This window comes from Dermacentor variabilis, chromosome 11 (genome assembly GCF_050947875.1).
Source record: "Dermacentor variabilis isolate Ectoservices chromosome 11, ASM5094787v1, whole genome shotgun sequence".
NCBI classification, from domain to species: domain Eukaryota; kingdom Metazoa; phylum Arthropoda; class Arachnida; order Ixodida; family Ixodidae; genus Dermacentor; species Dermacentor variabilis.
The window spans coordinates 75,644,054-75,663,774 of NC_134578.1; the positions used below are offsets into that span (position 1 = coordinate 75,644,054).

At 43.5% G+C, this 19,721-nt stretch overlaps 1 long non-coding RNA gene across 1 annotated transcript in view; it reads right to left on the minus strand.

Moving 5' to 3' along the window:
* The window catches only part of LOC142563642 (uncharacterized), a 34,561-nt gene extending 21,646 nt beyond the window's left edge, over nucleotides 1–12,915 (minus strand). Inside the window, exon 1 of the long non-coding RNA XR_012824366.1 lies at nucleotides 12,778–12,915. This is a non-coding gene — a long non-coding RNA (uncharacterized LOC142563642). The remainder of the gene's footprint in view (nucleotides 1–12,777) is intronic.
* Nucleotides 12,916–19,721: the final 6,806 nt, after the last annotated feature.

Consider the following 19,721-nt stretch of genomic DNA (forward strand, 5'->3'; position numbering starts at 1 on the left):
GTGTGAGGTCTTCAAATTTCCTGCGGAGTACCCTCGGTCCGTAAAGAAAATATAGCTTTTTATCTAATGTCCGTGGTACTAGAGATCAAAGAACGACTGTTCTTTGAGATCGCAGCGCGCAGCCACTATAACCATTGACTTCAAAGAGCTTCGTATTCAGCAACAGCCGCAACAGTATCACAACTAATCGCTGGATCTGCGGCTGCTCCCGACTTTCGCCTTGCAAGAAGCACGCGATTTATTTGAGCCTCGCCGAACTGTCATCCTCTCCTCTCCCAAGCCTGCAGGTCTTGTATGTTCAGTGAAATAGAAGAACACCGAAGCGAAATGAAAGAAACCCAGGTAACGGACTCTTATCATACCTTACTTGTCACCTCGTCATCTGCAAAGGCGCTGCAAACTATACTAGAAGCGTTAATTTTGCAATATTAGCAAATTAGTAGTAGTTTTTAATTCTAGGTGGCGCTACAAACGTCAAGGTAGCGTTCGGGTGTGTGTGTGTGTGTGTGTGTGTGTGTGGGTGCACACGTGGTTGCAACCGTTGTAGCTTCGTTTCGAGCTCATTTTTGCAACAGTACACATGATTAACGCTAGTTTCGTAGTCGCATTTTCTGGTCGTAGTATTTATTGTTCACGCTACAAATTAGGTTGTACTTAAAATTTTATTATTGATAGTGAATGAAAAATTATTGCTAATTATTTAGTGGTTTTTCAGTGCCGTTATTTTGTGTTTGAATACTCAATACGATAGTGAAGCTGTGAACGGCTTTCGGACTCAGTTACCTAGTTGCAGTTGTGTGGTGGTTCACGCCTCGTGCTTTTTGATGACAGTATATTTTTGTTTCTTTTCGGACATCATGACGCACATTTTAGTGAAATCTGTTGAAGTCGTTGGCTCACCGACCTACTATTCTTCGACTGATTAGCGAGCCTGGTTGTTGTGATTAGTTGCGCGGCAGAGGTCATGATGCCTGTTGGAGAGAAGGCACCCCAAAACAGTCGCAGCCGAACTTCTGCAGATAGGTAAGTAATCTCGTTTTCTTGAGCACGTATCCTTTTTTTCTATTTTGACATTGACAAGCGTGAGATGTTAAGCACACCATTCACCTTCATCAAGCAAAGTGGATGCCCGGAGCAAAAGCGCGTGATACTAACAATCGCTGCTGCCGTCACTTCATTTGAAACAATGGTCGGTGAAGAGGCAGCGGCGCCCCACGTGCGCAAAATTGCATTGCTTCATTGTTCCTGTCTAATAACGTTTCCTTAATTTGTATGAGAGAACACAATTGGAACGTAAGGATCGGCTTCTCTTCGCAGTGATAATTTTGTAGAGTGGCCATGTCGTCTTTCATGTAAAACTCTTGCTTGGGCTAGTTGGTTCATGCTTGAAGTAGTAAAGGCAAGGCGCAGAAGACCAGGACTCAAGAAGAAGAGCACAAACGACAGGACCGACGCCCCAATGTAGAAGAAATTTGCTCAAGTAAAACTCTTGCTTAGGCTAGTTGGTTCATGCTTGAAGTAGTAAAGGCAAGGCGCAAGAGACCAGGACTCAAGAGACCAGGACTCAAGAAGAAGAACACAAACAATAGGACCGGCGCCGGTCCTGTCGTTTGTGTTCTTCTTGAGTCCTGGTCTTTTGCGCCTTGCCTTTACTACTTCTTCTTTCATACGGGCTTACGTGCGCCGTCTAAGCGGTTGTTATCGCGTTCGGATACGTGAGAGGCGCGCTGCCTTTCAAGGTATTTAGGCAAGCGCTACGAGCTTAGGAGAACCGCGACAACAATTGTGCAGCAGCTGTGCAGCTGTGCTACGCTTGTACCACACCCGTACCGGAAGGCAATGTTGCAATTCATGCTTACGCATTTCGTAACTATGCCGGCCGCCATAGCAATTTGGGGCTCGAGGTAGTGGATGCGATCCCTGCAGCGGCCGCATTCCAAAGGAGCGGAATGCAAAAACGCTCGTGCATTATGCATTGTATGCAGGTACAAATTTCCAGGAAGTCAAAATTGTTACGGAGTCCCCAACTACGACCTGCCCCATTATCAGGCCGTTGGTTTGGCACGTAGGACATCAGAATTATTTTTTTAATCCGTAGTGGCTCATCGTATACCATACGGTTAGTGTGATCACCTTTTGTGCCTTAGCGGTTAAGCGACCCTCAATTTAGGCTGCGGCTAATGATGCGGCGCACTGCAAAATATATTTCGGCTCTTTGGAATTTGCGGAGCATGGTCAACCGATTACTCACAGCTTCCGCGTGGTCACTGTACACGGATGCACAGCGCAAATGAACAGAAGTGTGGTGACGATGTGGGCAAAGAACACAGCCGCCGACGGGCTCGCCTTATCGCCTATCACCGCCGAAACTACCGCGGTAAGCATCTTTATCTAGCACGGCAGGTTGCCATTGAAGGCGTACTGTACAATTTTAATCGGTGTTAACCGAAACATGCCACCGTTCTCTGCTGCCTCTTTGAGTTCGACCCATCCGAATGTGCGTTGCTTGCAGAAGCGGAAGGAGCGCCAATCGGCGCGTTGTCGGCTCGAGCACCGTTTGCGCCGAGTTTGCGTTGAGTCGAGTCGAGCACCGTTTGCGCGGCGAAGAATGACGCGTGCACGAAGCTAGCTCACTGCGCAGACGCTATCGCGCAAAACGCGCAACGGCGTGTACACGACGTTCTGCACACAAATCACGTGGGATGATCGGAGCCACGCCGGAGCGGCTAGCTTCAAAGAAGCGGTACATGTTCTCACTCGTACAGGCACGCTCACGCTCGCATCGCTCTCGGCGTATCTTTAGGTCATTCCTTCTGTTGGACTTCTACCCAAAGATTCGATATCTGCTTCATATCGGCTGTGCACTGTCGCGGGGTCTTTGGTTCTGCGAGAGAGCCGGGAATATTTTTCCCGCTGTGAAACATCGCTGTGGGTATTTTATCTAACATTTACCGTCGCAACCCATTTCTTCCGTTTCTCGACGGCACTCGTAAAGAGTCGCAAATTTTTACTTTCCAGTGTAGTGTGTACATCTATTTCTTGCGTAGGTTTGTGCAGTGTGTGGCAGATTCTTAATCCTCGTAATCTCATTTTCTGTCCTTGTTCCCTTCTCACAGCTTACGCATGCAGCAAATTCCCAGGCGCTAAAGTGTTCTACGTCAAGAGCACTTGGCGTCATGCAATAGACACCCGTGGATATGTGGCTGATTCACTATCAAGCTCGCATCTCGGTTGTCACTCTCCATCAAGTGTGATTTTGAACTACTTTTTGTGCTGCCCTGTCGTGTACTAGCTGCCGCGTCGACGCTGTGAAGGCTTACTTTCGATTTGCTCTGGCGTTTAATAGTAAAGGATGGGCTACCTTTTGAGGGGAGGCATTTACTTTTGTTCGTGAGAATGTTTACCAGCCTAACCAAGTGATACGTGCGTACCGTAAACAGCAGCACGAACAGAGGCAGACGACGAAATAGGTAGGAGCACACACGAGCGCAAGCTCAACTAAAAGTTTACTTTTGATGACGGAGGTATTAAAGACACTGGTCAACTTTACAAAGGTAAAAAGCCGTGCATGCGTGGCAGAAACAGCCACGTACGACAAGAAACAAATATGAAAAAGTAATGTCATGTAGAATAAACACGCGTGAAACACGAGAACTATCTGACAAATGTTTTGAAAAAGTGAGATTTGTCGGATAAACGATACTATCCAACGAGAAATAATCTTGAGAACTGCAACTTTTTTCAACTAAGGGCAACAGATAACTTCGTTATGCATTTGTGTCGTTTGTGATTAATAAATAATGCTTCTGAATCTCCTCTGGTGTTGTGGTATAGAGAAGAAAGAACGATTGTTTCATCACAAATACCAGAACACAAGAGGACTTATGGAAGCATCATTTATTGATCACGAATAAAAATTCATAAGCAAGATTTCTGTGACCCTTAGTGGGAAAGAGTTGCAGTAGTACTTCTCGTTAATATCACTTACAGGACAAACCTTTCAGTTTTCATGTTTTTGTTAGTTTTTGACGCACATGTTTATTCTAAAGGACGTCTTTTGGTCCTTTCTTTGTTGTGCTGGGCTGTTTCTGCTGCTCATCTATGGCTTTTGCGTTGTGAAGTTGGCCAGTGTCTTCAATATCTTTGTGTTCACGAATAAACTTAATAATAATATTTGGGGTTTTACGTGCCAAAACCACTTTCTGATTATGAGGCACGCCGTAGTGGAGGACTCCGGAAATTTTGACCACCTGGGGTTCTTTAACGTGCACCTAAATCTAACCACACGGGTGTTTTCGCATTTCGCCCCCATCTAAATGCGGCCGCCGTGGCCGGGATTCGATCCCGCGACCTCGTGCTCAGCAGCCCAACACCATAGCCACTGAGCAACCACGGCGGGTACGAATAAACTTCTAGTTGAGTCAGCGTTCCTGTGTGTTCCTACCTTAATTCATCCTTCTCGTCTCTCTTTGGGTGGTTGTCAAATATAAATGTTCACGGAATTGGCGAAGTGTCCATAGAATTGACACATGAATTAATTTGCGCTGTTTATTTCAGGAAGAACGCTATAGCGTCTTATCTTCTCTTTGTTTTTATCTCTTGTACATTTTTCTAGTTCAATTTCAATGAGTCCCCTGAGGAAGCCAATAAGAGTGATGGTAACTTCCTTTATGAGTAAGATTTATGAATTTCATCCATTCAAGGCATGACATGTCAAATGCCTGCTTGTAGGTACGCAAACATTCGTAGTTATTAAGCATACTAAGCTCTACTTTCCGGTTCTCATAACGCTTCTTTGTACTGTGCTGCATTCCCCAAAAGCAGGAACCTTTTCTATGCGGTAAGTGCATGTGTTCTTTTTGTATATATTGGAAAAAAAATTGTCGTGAGGTTAAATATGCGTGTATACCACTTGTAATTTTTTTCAACACGGATACTGTGTCTCCCTCCGTCTTTGTTACTACTTTGTCCCAATCTTTATGCAACTTTTATATTTTTATGCAATTAGATTGTGGTAGCATTTTAATAACATTTTACCTGCGCAATTGAGGTCATTGGTGTGTCGTATACGCATTTGTTTGCGTTTTTCACTCTCTCACCAATCTGGCTGTCCAGTCATTGGAACCTCTTCTTATCCTTTATGACTATTTCTGGGGTACTTGATACTGCAAGTGCAGGTGACCATTTATTTGGCTGTTTGGAATTGTGTTAGCCATGTGTTACTACCAATTTTCCGTGCTAAATAATTATTTTTTCTCTTATCGTTCAAGGTATTAATCTTGCCTTATCTCTTTATTGACTGAGGTACCACTTAGTTGCTGGGTATAGGGAAAAAGGCCCCAAGAATTCGCTTTATGCAAGTCCAGAAAAATTACCTAGCTCACTAAATTGAGGAAATGCCACCAATAAACTCTTCTGTACCCCAAGTTAACATAATCAAATGGTGTACTGTTCTTGACTTCTGCCAGAGAGATAAGCTGCATTCATTTCACAAAAGTTTTACAAGTTTATTTCTGAAGAAAACAAACCTGGCTCCTCAGAAACATGATTCAGGTGTTTACCATGCCCAACAACTTTCTAAATGATGTCTCGTCAATTAATAGCTATGTTGAGTAATATTATTTTATAAAATAACTGGGCAACATGAAAATATATACATCTCAAAGACAAAAAGCTCAGGCAAGTCTAATTTGGTACTTCATTAAATTTTAATCGCGGTGAAAGACGTGTGCTAAAGCTTGTATGTATTTACGTGAAGTGATTTGTTTAAAGTCTGTTATTTTGCCTTCTCACAGTCAGACGTAGCTCATCCTGTGATGTGTTAGTGTGCGAAACATTTTAATGTAACTTATTCAGATGTTTTAGTATATTCACACGTAAACAGCTTAAAGTGTTCATGTGTTCAAAGTTGGTTGTTACAAGGGTATGCTTAAGCCCTGCCTTTTGAGTCGCTTTGCCTTCTAGTCATAAACTTAAGTCGAAAGTGAAGAGCACAATGATCGTTTTGATTGACTTCACATGTATACGTTTTTTTTCAGATGTATTTACTCTGAAATTCAGATGTATTTACTCTGTAGGTACCAGCCTATGTCTCCAGGTTCGATCTAGTGGTGCCTTATGTGCTGTAATAATGTTTCATGTGCACGCATCTGTAGTGTAAATAAAGGTACTTCAAATTGATCAGTCTCCTCTTTGCTTTTCTTTGCGTTTGGGAAAGTTATGAGCAGGCACCGGGGCATGCAAGTGTGAACAGCAAAGCAATTACAATATATGAATAAAAATCGACTAGCCCAACGAAACGTCAATCATATTTCAAATGCGACTTCTGAAATCTCAATGCCATCTCAACTGGGCCACAATGTACTTTTCAGTGCTGTGGCAATAATGACTCAACAACATGTCAACAGAAATATCACAACGTCATTTGAATGCAGAATCAATGGCAACCCAACAACCATTCAAGAAAATGAACACAACGGGCCGTCTAAGCACAATGGACTTTCAATGGTAACTTAACAATTATTCAATATTGAGATACCCAATGGTGTTTCAATTAAATTTCAGTGGCCAATATTCAAGAGCCCTTAACACTGAACCCAACAATTCGCCAACCAAATCTCAATAGTTGATCAATAAAACCTCAACATTGACCAACGATATTTCAATGCTTCTCAATAATTTTTGTACGGGTATGCAGAGAGAGAGGTAGATTAAAAGATAGTTAGATTAGATAGATATCTAGATGGATAGGTAGATGTGTAGGCTGAAAATGTCTGAAATAGGCGAATATTGCTAATAGCAATAATATCTGTATATATTAGCGGGAACGTTCCTGACATTGTTCGCCACTTTGGATGAGGTGACAGTCAAAATGAGAATTTAGGAAACAGTATTAGTTCATTCATGGAGCACAAAGTTTGCGTGGTAGGTGACTTGTACTACTGAAGGAACTATTTGTTTCACTAACATTTTTTGTTTATGTCGTAATAGAAACAAATCAGCTTACATAAAAACCTCAAATCATAGAAACAAACCCCAGCAAGGGTATAATTTGGGGCCACCATACTTTTGAGCGGGAAGTGGGCGGGCTAATTAAGGCCCACTGACCGTTAGTACTACGAATGTCGGCTTCACCATGCTTTGTGATATCCAACACTCGAGACTCAAACACTACAGAATGTATGCACTCAATGCCCTCTATTTGTTGTGCCAGAATAAATAACCGGTTGTCCTGGGCCCCTTTTACAACGAGTGTGCTTGCGCTGGCATTAGATTATTTCACAACATGAAGGGAAAAGTTTTTTGCCATCTAAACTGTACCCGCCATATAGCCACAAAAGAAACTTATAAATATTACAGAGAAAAAGAAGCTTGGCATAAGAATAGAATTAGGTATATTGTGGCTGACTCAACCTTTTCTTGATATCTATGAAAGCCATAGCTTATGCATGTTCATAAAAGATGCGTATTAGATTAGGATACCAAAACTGTTCGAGACGCCATGGTGACCTTGCAGAAAAAAGCAACTGCGATTAAGCTTTGAAATGGATTGCATCACCCGACACGGCATACTTGACCTGGTAGAAACTGGCGAGAGGGCCGAAGTACCATGAGGCAAGCGCAATGATAGGCGGCGACAAATGCCTCCCATAACTTCTGCCTTAATCGTCAACTAAAAGATGCATGCATTCATCTTAATTTCGATTAGCAGGCTTTGGGAACTGTCTTCACTTTATTGAATTTCATGTTTTGTGCTGTTCTCTGCGTGACCTCTTCTCCACCAACTTGGTTCATTACTAAGCCAGTGGTACAATGTGTAGAGCCTCAAGGTGCTGTGCTTAGAGAATCGGGTTCGAAACCTGCTGCAATACCAACTTGAGTCAAAGGTGTATGCCTCTCATCAATGACAAAATATATCATTTAAGTGTTCTGGTGCTGGTGGTATCGCTGCTGCGTCAATTGTATTGGGACAATCATGCCACAATCAATATGTACACACGTGGCATGTGAGTTCTTTGTGACGGATCAGCTTGATAGCTCAATGCGTTCCCAGAAAAGTAGGAAAGAGGCACCCAGCTGCACTGCGCGCCTGACTCATGGCCAATTTTGGTGGCAAGGTTACGTCGTGTCACGATATTGCTTCACTGCTAATTGAATTCATGTGGACAGTCATATCTACAGGGTTCTTGTCGCAATCTTCGTGCTTTATTCCTTCCTAAGCGATGCGCCAAATGCGCTAAGCCTCTCGAAGCGCTGACTTGTGCGAGGGAAATTCGTAGAAGTGTTTCGATCTATCATTTACGCATGTATCTGTGGTCACACTTGTATAGCACCGGGCTTCTGTTATGTGAAAACTGTTCAAAACAAGTAATCCTGAACGTATTCCTGAACACACTATTCTGTGTTTCCACAAAGAATGCCCTGTCCTTCAAGCAGCTGAACCACTGCACCTCCACCACAACCTAATGCGATAAGAGGACAGGACAGGGGAGCAGCATGCAGCTTTCGTAGCGTCTAAGACAGAACAGCCCAGGCAATCTTGAGCTCGCGCGTTCCGGACGAGTTGTGATGGGGTGGCATAGCCGGGCAGTCAACTCCACTACAATTCATTGAAAAACAACGTCGCCTTGGCCGTCATCACCTAAGGCGTCCAGGATAGCGAGATTAGTTATGTTGTGATAAGCGCCTTTAATATCAAGGAACATTGCCGCTGACAGTCTCCTTAGGTTTTTCTGAGCTGAACCAATGACACACAGTCTATGACGTTGTCTCTAAAAGAGTGCCCGGGTCGGAAGACTCCATAGCGTTAGAGTCATTCTTGTAATGCAGACCACCGTAGACCTGTCATCCCCACCCTCGGTATCACCTGTCCTAGACAACTGACCAGAACAATGGGAAGATTAATGGGTTTAAGGGTGATTTGCCTTATTTCAGCAGAGGCACAAAGCGGCTGTATTCTAAGACAGCAGAAATTCGCGCCATGAATTGTTTTACACGCCAAGAAGAGCTTGGCGAACTGTTTGACCGAGGTTTATAAAAGCTGTGTATGTCACCCGTCAGCACCAGGGGAGGAGAAACGTCTGCAGACTGGCAACGCTGCTTGCAACTCCTAGATAGGCAACACGCTGTCCATACGAGAATTGCGCGAGTTTGGCAGGTCATATCGATCACGTGTAATTTCTGAGAATGGTTGGACAGCGATCCTCGAACAGAAGTCCTCCGCTAAGTCGATTTCTCGGCGACCTTGGCAGAAAACCAGGCATCCGAAAAGGCGGCGCTGCTGCGACGCTGTTCGAACACGCACACCACCCTTCATATATGTGCCAGGGTTTCATGTTGGCCAAGAGCTTCACAGAAATTCGTCCAACTTATAGATTAGAGTAAATTGATCAGACGTTTGATCTCCTGTACGTCTCGCATTCCCTTAGTTTGTAGATGGACCAGGTGCGCCTGTACCGCCGTTCCGCGCGACGTTGACTTGCTTGGAGCCGCTGCACATCTGCTTCGAATCCAGAAAAATTAGTTATAAGCCTTTAGACGCTTGTGAATTTTTGAGCATCGTCGTTAATTCACTTTCTAATTTTTCCAAGCAGGAGTCTTATATGAACCAGGCAAGTGAGACAACGGTTGGATAAAAACAAACATATTTAGACACAATCATCGATACATAGCCGTGAAAACTGCGTGAAGTTACCCAAAAATGCTAATCGCATGAAAACATTCGGCGAGACAGGTATACGCAAATGAATGTTAAAATGTGCGTTACTTTTAAAATCGAGTGAAATATCTCATTTTGATCAATTATTCCGAGACAGCTGAAATATGTATTGTACTCGCAAACTATTTTTTCGCTGCACCACTCCTAATTGGTGACAGCCCGTTAAACGCATTTTGCCTTAGAGGTCAGGTAAGTATGAAAAAAAATGGTTGCAAATTGGCAAGAAACCATCGCTTGGAAAAAAGCAAATGTCGAAACCTTGGATAGCGGTGTCATGCTGAAATTTTGTTGCGGCAGCAGAGACGATATTATTTGCCGATAGCTTATATGTTAGAACTAACGTATGAAACTAAGTAGGCAAAAGTATGGGAATGTAATAAACCTAAGCCTGTCATGGTTATATGCTTCTGATCATAAACGCGTGCGCGTTAACGGATGATCAGCTTTTTTGATCGAATCCTTGTGTTTCGAGGATAACAGAAGGACAATGACCTGGTTGTGGCAGCTCTTTATCGAAACCGGCGTAGTTGCTTTTACGATCCTGGCGCAACCAGGTTCAAGACTTCACGTAAAGCAACAATGTAATTTGTGGAATCATAGAATGTGAAATCAAGACCGGCAAAGTACCAGCACTGCTCATGACTTTAAACAATTTAGTGAGTTGACTCAGTATTTGCGACTGACACATTTTCTTCCAATGGTCCTCCTGTTGTAGGACAATGATGTTCTGCGAAACCGGTTCTCAAGAAAAAAAAGGAGAAGCCGCTGTTCACATAGACAATTCTTTTTCTACCAACGGTGCCTGAAAAATTTACTTTAGAGTTTGAGTCATAATGCATGTTCTGTAGATGACAGCTATTTCAAAATTTCTTTGAAACCGCAGAGCCTTTGGTATTTCCTGCGCACAGCACCAAAATAGCTGCAGCACACATATGTCTGCGCAGTCACAGCCTCATTAAAACTCTTCTGGTCGAGTTGGTGCGTATTTCATATGGTCGCGCGCATAGCTATATGCAGAGGTTGCGAAGCTCGGTTGGTAGACACAAAAATTCGTGGTAAGAGTACCGACATGACGGCGCGCGTCAGTTTGGAAGTATTCCTCATAAATAAATATGGCAGCAAGCGCGTAAGCACCCGCTCATTATCTCTATTTGCTGCGGAGCTATAATTTTTAGAAGTGTCCACGTACTGAAGGTCGCTTACTTACGTTCGCGACCGCTTACGTTTGTTAGTATATCTTCCCTTTTTCTGGTTTCTTTGTTTGCGGGTTTTGTGTCTGTTTGCCGGCACGTACGTTCTTCGATGCGCAATTTCGTTTTCTCCCCGATTGTCTGGCTCCTTTCCCCTCCACCTCTGCCCTTCGCCTTATATAAGGTGTCCGTCTTCCATCAATGAAATTTATTTGACAGTCAGTGCTTGTGTCTCGTCGTTGTTCTTTTATGGTTGCATGCGTTAGCGCTGTTATGCAGGCCAAGCATAATTTTCAAATCAAGCCATAGCCTTCTATATACTTTCAAGCCCGCCCATCCGCGCGATGGGAGCAGGGCCTCGGCAATCGCACCTAGTTCCTGCACTCGCCACCAGTCAAACATGAAATACCAGAATATTTGAATTTTGAGATAGTGACCTAAGGACAAATACATAGCGGAGATAATATATGCAACAATTTGAGGCATATGTATGCTACAGGCAAACATCCGGAGACCACACAGAACATCCTAATGGAATGCGAAGGTATTAAACCACTGAGACCCGTCGGGAACTTACACATTCAAAAAGCGCACAAATATAAAGCGGACGGAAACATCGACGCATCAGCAGTCAATATAAGCAAGGGCATAGGTAGGAAAAAAGAGGGAAGAGATCGATACGACCGAATTTGTTACAGGCATAGGTAGAGGTATACCGTATTTCGATGGGGGTGAAACGCAAAAACACCCCTGTGCTTAGCTTTAGGCGCACGTTAAAGAACCCCAAATGGTCCCAACTTTCAGGTTCCCCTACACCGGCGTGCCTCCTAATCAGATCGTTATTTTGGCACGTAAAACTGCATAATTACCTTAGTATAGGGTAGATAGAGAACTGTGATGGATAGAAAGAACATTTGGAGGTGTACAGAAATATGATAGAATGAAAAGCATGTATCTCACATCTAATTAGCTCGACTAAGCCCAGTGACTATATTATACCGCCCCATTGCAGATGGGGTGACAATTTATTGTCATCATCGTCAGGGCACATGCTGCTGTAACTGTGCAACCGCTAGAGCTTGCCTTCTTTCTGCGTAAGTTATAACGCGGTACTGATCCTCAGCACCTACCAGGAAATGCGCACGGGTTACGAAGGAGGGCACAAAATTGCTGCAATTCATCCCTGAGATTCCTCCTTGCAGGTTTACATTTGAAGCCGTATTACAAGATATCAATTAACAATCAATGGAAGTTTGATAAATGCAACCAAAACACAACTATTGTGACCATTTGCAGCTACAGCTTGTAACGATCTAAAAATGTGGCTAGTAGGCGCATATTGATGATGTGGTTTTTCTTCGTGGCATTCCGGGCAATATTAGTTAGCGGGCGGTAAAAAATTTTCCTTCAGAATTTTCTGAAACACATTGTGACGACTGAAGACTCAATGCTTTTTAACTTCATGATGTCAAAGCACATGATAGCCGTCGTAGCGAAAGTCACGCACCAAAAATGGCCATATCGTGTTCATGGTCAAAAGTCACTGAAGAAATGCCAATATTAACTCGAATTATGAGCTTTCAGGGCATGGCATACTTTGAAATACGCCCTCAGCCACCTTCCTACCTAGGCCTGGTGAGCGCAAACGCACTTAAACTCCTAGATGAAGGAATGTAAGCAATAGGAAGAAATGTAGAAGCAATGTTGGCTTTTTGTGCATGTAAAAAAAAATGAGACCATTTGAGCCTCGAGTGCCGAACAGATACTGAGATTTCAATATGAAAATATTATCTTGCAATGTAATTCGAGACTATCAAAATTTGACTAAACTGTCTCATGATTGCTTAAGTCAAGGGTTAAATACCTTACCTTTTCTGTTGTAGTAAGGACCAAGAAAAAGTGAAGTTGATTTTACGCTCCTTCACCTTGCGGGATTGCAACTGTGGCATATTCCAACTGAAGCACGCAGGTTTCCTTGCGTGTGACAAAGCAGCTGTGTTTCTTTTTATGTAGTTCTTCCTAAAAAAGAGAAAACTATTCATTCGAAAATCACCATGCCTGTGCAATAGTACTATCGGACAATGAACTTTATTGGGCAGACTAGGGAAACGCAGAATTTTGACACGCTGAAAGTAACATAATACTGAAGGGGCCAGTCGACACTTCGCCTATTCTCACTCGTGTTAGCATTGTATACACTTTTGAAGTGGCCATGCTGATGTCTGCAGTTTCGTCAATGTGATATGGAGAGCAAAAGAATGAACAATGCAATGCCGAACCTTTTAGCGCTACCATAGAATCACTTTTACTGCCCAGCAACCGCTTCCCAGACGGCTATGCTACATTGTCTGTAGCTTATGTAATCATTGAGAAAACATATCTGGCCCTACAAAAACTATCATTGGTTTATTTAAAACATTTCACTCATTTTTATAGCTGGGGTATTCCCGTTTTTTAGCTGGAGGCATTGCGTTTGTCTTCTGCTACATTCATGCTAAAATATAGGCATTTGCATTTGCATGCTCGTTATCTGGCTGCCTATGCGCGTCGCTTGGCAGTATCTAGTTAGTACTTAAATGTTGTTTTGCCAGTTTCCCTATTAAGAGGCCGAAAAGCATCAAATATTCGCTGTATAATATTCTGATCACCGCGGCGGATTAAGAAAGACAGTTGCTCCGATAAGCGCAGGCACCGCATCCACGAAATGGTCGACGAGGCAAAGCCTCGCCGCAGGGGGAAGCACATGGGAACCTGTCCCTTTGCCGGTTTTGCTGGGGCTTTGATTGGATCATTCTTTCAAGTGCTTTTTAGCTGAAAATAATTGAACTAACCAGAGAATCATTTTTCACAGTTTTTAATTCGTGTCAACGTGCATTATAAACTCAGATAACCCTTTTCTAGCTTGTACTGCCATATTGGTCTTTATCGCGCTGGTGCCTTGACTCTCCTGGTTCCAGAGCTTCTTACTGAAAAAAAAATAGTGAAAAAAATAGAAACACAACTCGAGTAAGTTGTTAAGTATTTGTCAGTATGTTATGGCATCTGCCTTTTTTCCGTCAGAGATGTCCCACAGACCCGGTTTTATACTGATACGGAGAAGCTTAGGCGCAGCTGTGTAAATATTTAGAGTATCCACCTGTAGATAATACGGAATTCTTTTTTCTGCAACCTTCCCAAGATTTAATAATTCGTGTGAACAGAAACATGTAATAGTACTTGGAGACAAAGTCTCTAGTCGATTCGCAGGTGTGTCATCGACGGTTTGGGTATGGTTTCTGAGAAGCTCGTAGCGGTGACATCTAGGAGACGAACCTGTAGCGTCCTGTGCTGAAGCTGACTGTTCGGCTGACACAGTTCTCGCTGCGGCGCTGTTTCGACAATTCTTTGACGCACCCCCCTTGAGATAGTGCGGAGTCTTTCCTTTGTGGGGTGATGATTCCTTTTTGAGAGGGACTAGTATTCGTTGTGTGGCTCATCATTAGCGCCGGGTCAGAAGATCGGCTCACAACAAAGGTTTCTCTCTGCATTGCTGCAACGAATTGCTGGCTGCGCTGCCTTACGAAAAATTGGACGTAGCACTGAACGACTTGTAACAGAAGAGCCGAATGTGGCAGATCGTGAGCGAGATGCCTTCCAAGATAAGGTGTAAGCCATCAGTGGCCAGTACATGGGGCGGGAGAAGAATATCAGGAAAAATATCAGTCGAGAGCGACTGCATAATTTTTTCAGCACGGCATTGACACAGAACGCTTCTTGTTTGAAGCAATGACGGGGGCACTGTGGTACCCTCATCGAAGGCTCATAATCCTTGCTAGTATGCGACTGGCGTAGATTCTCGTGACCTCAGTGGGTTCCTTGGTGATGTGGCTAATCAGTTCACAGTAACTTTCGAAAGCTCTTCGCGGTGATACTCGAGTTCAGTCGTTGGTGCCAACTGGAAGAAGGACAGTTTGGTGTTTTGTGGTACGAAATTCAAGAGGTCTGGCACTTGATTGATTATAGCACCACTCTAAAGCACAAACGCTGGCCTTTCGTTCAGCGCAGGATCGAAGTATCGATAAGTTTGTCTTGTCCGGGGATCACCTAGGACAGTCAAATACGGAGCAGTCTTCGAGCACTTCCTGTAGACATGCTTCAACGTGGTCTACAGCGAAAGAATTTTTCATATGCTAGAAAAATAGCGTTTTCGGGTCCAGCCAAACATTCCCAGTTTAGAGAATGCACGTATGAAGTGCTTTACTGACTTTTCAACCGGGTTCGGCCTTAATCAGAACTCATTGCATGGCATAAGTGCAGTTATTATACATGTGCGTATCAACCGGATGTAGATGTGTTTACATAAAGAACTTTGAAAAGTGGCGAAGAAAATATGTGTGAATTGTCCTCGAGAAAAGCAGAGACATGTGTAAACAGATTCCTTTGCAAAGATATCATTGAATAATTACATACCCTTATGTAATACCCTCAAAAGGGTCCTTAAGGGTCAATAAATGATGATGATGATGATGAAAAGGAAAAAAAAAGAACGCAGGAAACCTGAAATCTCAAAGGCCGTCGCAAAGTGACAACAGAAAAAGTCACCAAATAGAACCTCTGTTACCAAGCGAAAACAGAAAAACAGGGAGGTGCTACTAAAGAGAAGCGAAACGAAGGAAGGTGAGGCGGGCTACGAAGAGAGGCAACTCAATTTTCCTGCTCTTTCATTCAAACCAGACACAACAATATTGAACTTATATATAAGAAAAGTATTCAGGGTATTCTCCATCAGAATTTAAATGAAGTCCTGATTTAAGTAGCGCAAATTTCAATTTATCGAATGAATAGTCAGGAAGGTGTGCACGTTGGGCAAGTGTTAGCTTACGATTTATGACTGTTATAGCGTTATGCCTTCCTGGTTGTCTAATGCGCTGTTTTTGCAGAGTGTACATTGAAGCATATATATCACATTTTTAGTGCCGCAGTCGAAATCACATTTAATGTTTAAACCAAACAATGAAGCCATACTAATTATCTGCTATGATGTGCACATGTAGGGGCATACTTTACATCTCAGTTTCCAACAAAGATGACATCCGATGGTGAGAAGGCAATCGGTAATAGATGACGACAATGGTACATCTCAAAAACTTCTAGCTCTACGGTATTCTGCTGTAGGTGGTTAAGGGAAGATGCTTTTGAGGCGTTCAGTTTGTATTAAAATAATTTGGCGTGGGTTTAGTACATACGAAACACGCGGGACTGACGTAGAACAGGTTAGAACGAGATTTATCTCGAGGGGAAGGGACCAGTTTCTTCGCAGCGTAAGGAAGCGTCCTATGATCATGCACTTCGCGTTTCATTGCGTCGTAAATTAGTTATGACAGATAATTTTATTTTGCAAAGGCGCTATTTAGGGCTCCGCGATATTTTACATCGTAGCTGTATACAGCTAACATACAAGGAAACTTTCGTTCCGTCTGCGTGGTAAGCAAAAACGTGGTTCGATACCGAAGATAGTGCAATACGGGGCCGACCCGCGGCGGAGGTGAAGCAGGCGTTAAGCACTCCCCATACATGGACCGATCCCGAAGATAGTGCAACACCGGGCCGACCCGGGGCGGAGGTGAAGCAGGCGTTAAGCACTTCCCATAGGTAGACCAATCCTGAAGATAGTGCAATACCGGCCCGACGCGTGGCAGAGATGAAGCAGGCACTAAGCACTCCAAATACGTGAGTCGATCGCGAAGACAGGGCAATACCGCCTCGACCCGCGGCGGAGGTGAATCAGGCGTTAAGCGATCCCTATACGTGGGCCGATCCCGAAGAGAGTGCAATGCGGGGCCGACTTGAGGCGGAGGTGCAGTTCGCCATTAAGAGGAAGTTTTAGCTAACCCAACTCCAACGCGGCCTATTCAAATACATGTAAAACGCAAAAACGGTTTTCTGAGATAACCTTGGACCGATTTTAATGAAATTTGCTGCATTTTAGAAAGAAACTTAAATTCTAAAGACTGTTGGAAGTGGAATTTCTATAAAGGGCTTGAAGTATCTTAAAAACATTTCCAAATATTCGACTGTTTGAAAAATATAGAAGCACGAAGTTTACAAACTCATAGCTCTGCACCACGTACAGATATCACGGTTCTGTGAGCGGCATCCATTATATCATTCAAAGCAGACAAATTCAATATGTCATTTTATATCCCACGTGAATTTGTCACGTTGCTTAAGGGGATCTGAAAAAGCTGCATTTCTATATTACTAAATTGTTCATATTCATGTCTAAAATATCAATTTTGTCCGATTTAGTTGTACTATTGGATGCAATTCACAGAACTGTAATATCATTTTTCGAGGTTGAGTTACAGGGTTGTATACTTGATAGTCTCGTTTTACGAAAATGTTCCGTTTTTGTCAATATGGAATAAAATAATTACGACCTAACTGAAAAATCCGAAACCAACAGTCACTAGATCTTAAGTTTTTCTTTTATATGCAACAAACCTCGTCCAATTTGGTGCCGTAGTTGCCGAGAAAAAGAACTCTCGTTTTACACGTATTTAGATTGGAGCAATGGAGCTAAAGCTTCCTCTTGAGGGGCCCACAAGCACAGCTTCGCTGGTCATCCTTCTTCACAGAGTCGAAGGGCACTGCGTTTTTTTAAACCCAGATTGTTTGGAATAGGTTCTCTTAAAACGTAAGGCACTGCTGTGAGGAATGCTAGTCATGCACTGTTTAACATGACTACTCTCAAAGTAGCTTTGATATCACAAAGGCATTACGGCAACGATGCCGCGACTATGATGGTGGGAAGACGGCTTGACATTAGTGAGATGTGGAAAATGTATCCACGGTGATAGACTACGACAGCGTCAGGATGATGGTATGACAACAAGTGCAATACGTCTGTGTGATGACATTGCCATCACGACGACGGTTTGACTAGAGTCGGGCAACCGAGCCTAAATGACGTTAATGAAAGGACTAAAACGCCATTACGACAACGAGCGCATACCTAGAGGGCCAAGCGTTGGGAAAGCTTGGGTTACTCGATCAGCGTAGAACGCATGACGAGTGTTAAATACTGGAGCTACAATGATGGCTATGGAACGACAATGATAGTATCAAGCTTATGAGCACACGCCTAATGGTCCAGGCTGGTAGACAACTTGGTCTACTGGGTTAGCGTGAGGGGATATATATATATATATAGATATATAGATAAATAGATTCAAAATGCCTGAAGTAGCCGAATAATACTAATTACAATAAATCTCTTAAGCTACCATTCATTTCTTCACAAGCGCATTCACAAAGACGACAACGCCAAGCATAGTACTTAGTCCGGGCATTTGCTGCCACATTTAGGTGCTGACGTTACATTGGTTGTATCGCTCGCCTGGTGGCTAAGCTCCTGTTTCCTCGTCATATTGCTCGCGAGACTGGGCTGCAAACTAATGTCACTAAACAGGACTGTATTATAAAAGTTTCGCTTGGTAGGTCCGTTTCGCCGCCTAAAGTAGCTTGGCACGAAACAGACCTGACGTCCTTCTTGCGCCTACGTACAGTTGCAGCTTGACCACGTAATACACACTTTCATTCGGATTAATCTACATACAAAGGAACTACCGCAGGTGGGGCACTGCGTAAGCATTTGCGTCATTCTATACGGAATGGCTTACTTCCATGACAATAAGCGTAAGGACGACTGACAACCCACATTTCCAACAAAATAGACGCTCTGTAAATGCTAAAATTGTTATGAACGGTAGCCTAAAGAAAAAAATTCAGGTAGAACTCCTCTCAAGGTGAATCTAGACGGTAACGCGATTAGAATTCAAGCAGTGTACTGACACACCCCAGTGCTGAAGTTACGTTCACTGAAATTATGTCGTGGTCATCCTGGGATTTGCATTGCTTTTCCTATATGCACCATAGACTGTCTCTAGAATCGGCTCACATTGGTACTCCTCTAACTCGCTAAGGTGACTTATAAGAATGATGCCTTCACCGCGTCTGTAGGATGACAACGCAGTGAAGGTGATTTAAAGAGTGATCTGTTTTAAGTTTTTATGTAATTTTCAAGCGTAACCTGTTCGCAAATAACATAATTATTGTCCTTAAGCTAGATTATTTGGAGTGGCGGGCATTACTTGCACTAGACATCGAAATATTATTCAGCCTATGACCCAATTTCCACTAATTATCTGGGACTTTGGACTACGCTGCCGCTGCAGCGGTGGCGCAGAGATAGATCATCTGCCTTGCGTGCTAGTGGGCTGTGGCTCGAATCCCGGTGCCGCGCAATTTTCCACCGGACACAAGAAAACGCGTGTTTATAAAATTGCATAAACAGGCCGGAAGCGCAGCCTCATCCTGGTGATCAGACACGGTAACGCACTCCCTCATCGGAGCAGGATTGGCCACTCTGGTGCAGTACTTGGCCACAACATTCTATATGATTACAAAGACCGCGCCGAATAAAACAACACACGAAGGGGGACATGAGACAGCACGTAGGCCCCCTTCTTCGTGTGTTGTTTTGCTCCACGCCGTCTTTGTAATCATGCTTAACCAACTAGCCCACCAACACATGCTAAATTATCCTATATGAATACAACAATCAAACCCCTGCCTCAGTACCCAGCAGCTGCGATGCACCTGACCACGGTGGCGGTCAGATCTGTGACGCAGCAGACAGTGCTATGAATCTCTGGGTCCGGACAGGCTGCAATTGGAATTTGAACCTAGCAACGTTGAACGCTAGAACCTTATCTAGTGAGGCGAGTCTAGCACTTCTATTGGAGGAATTAGCGGGCAGTAAATGGGATATA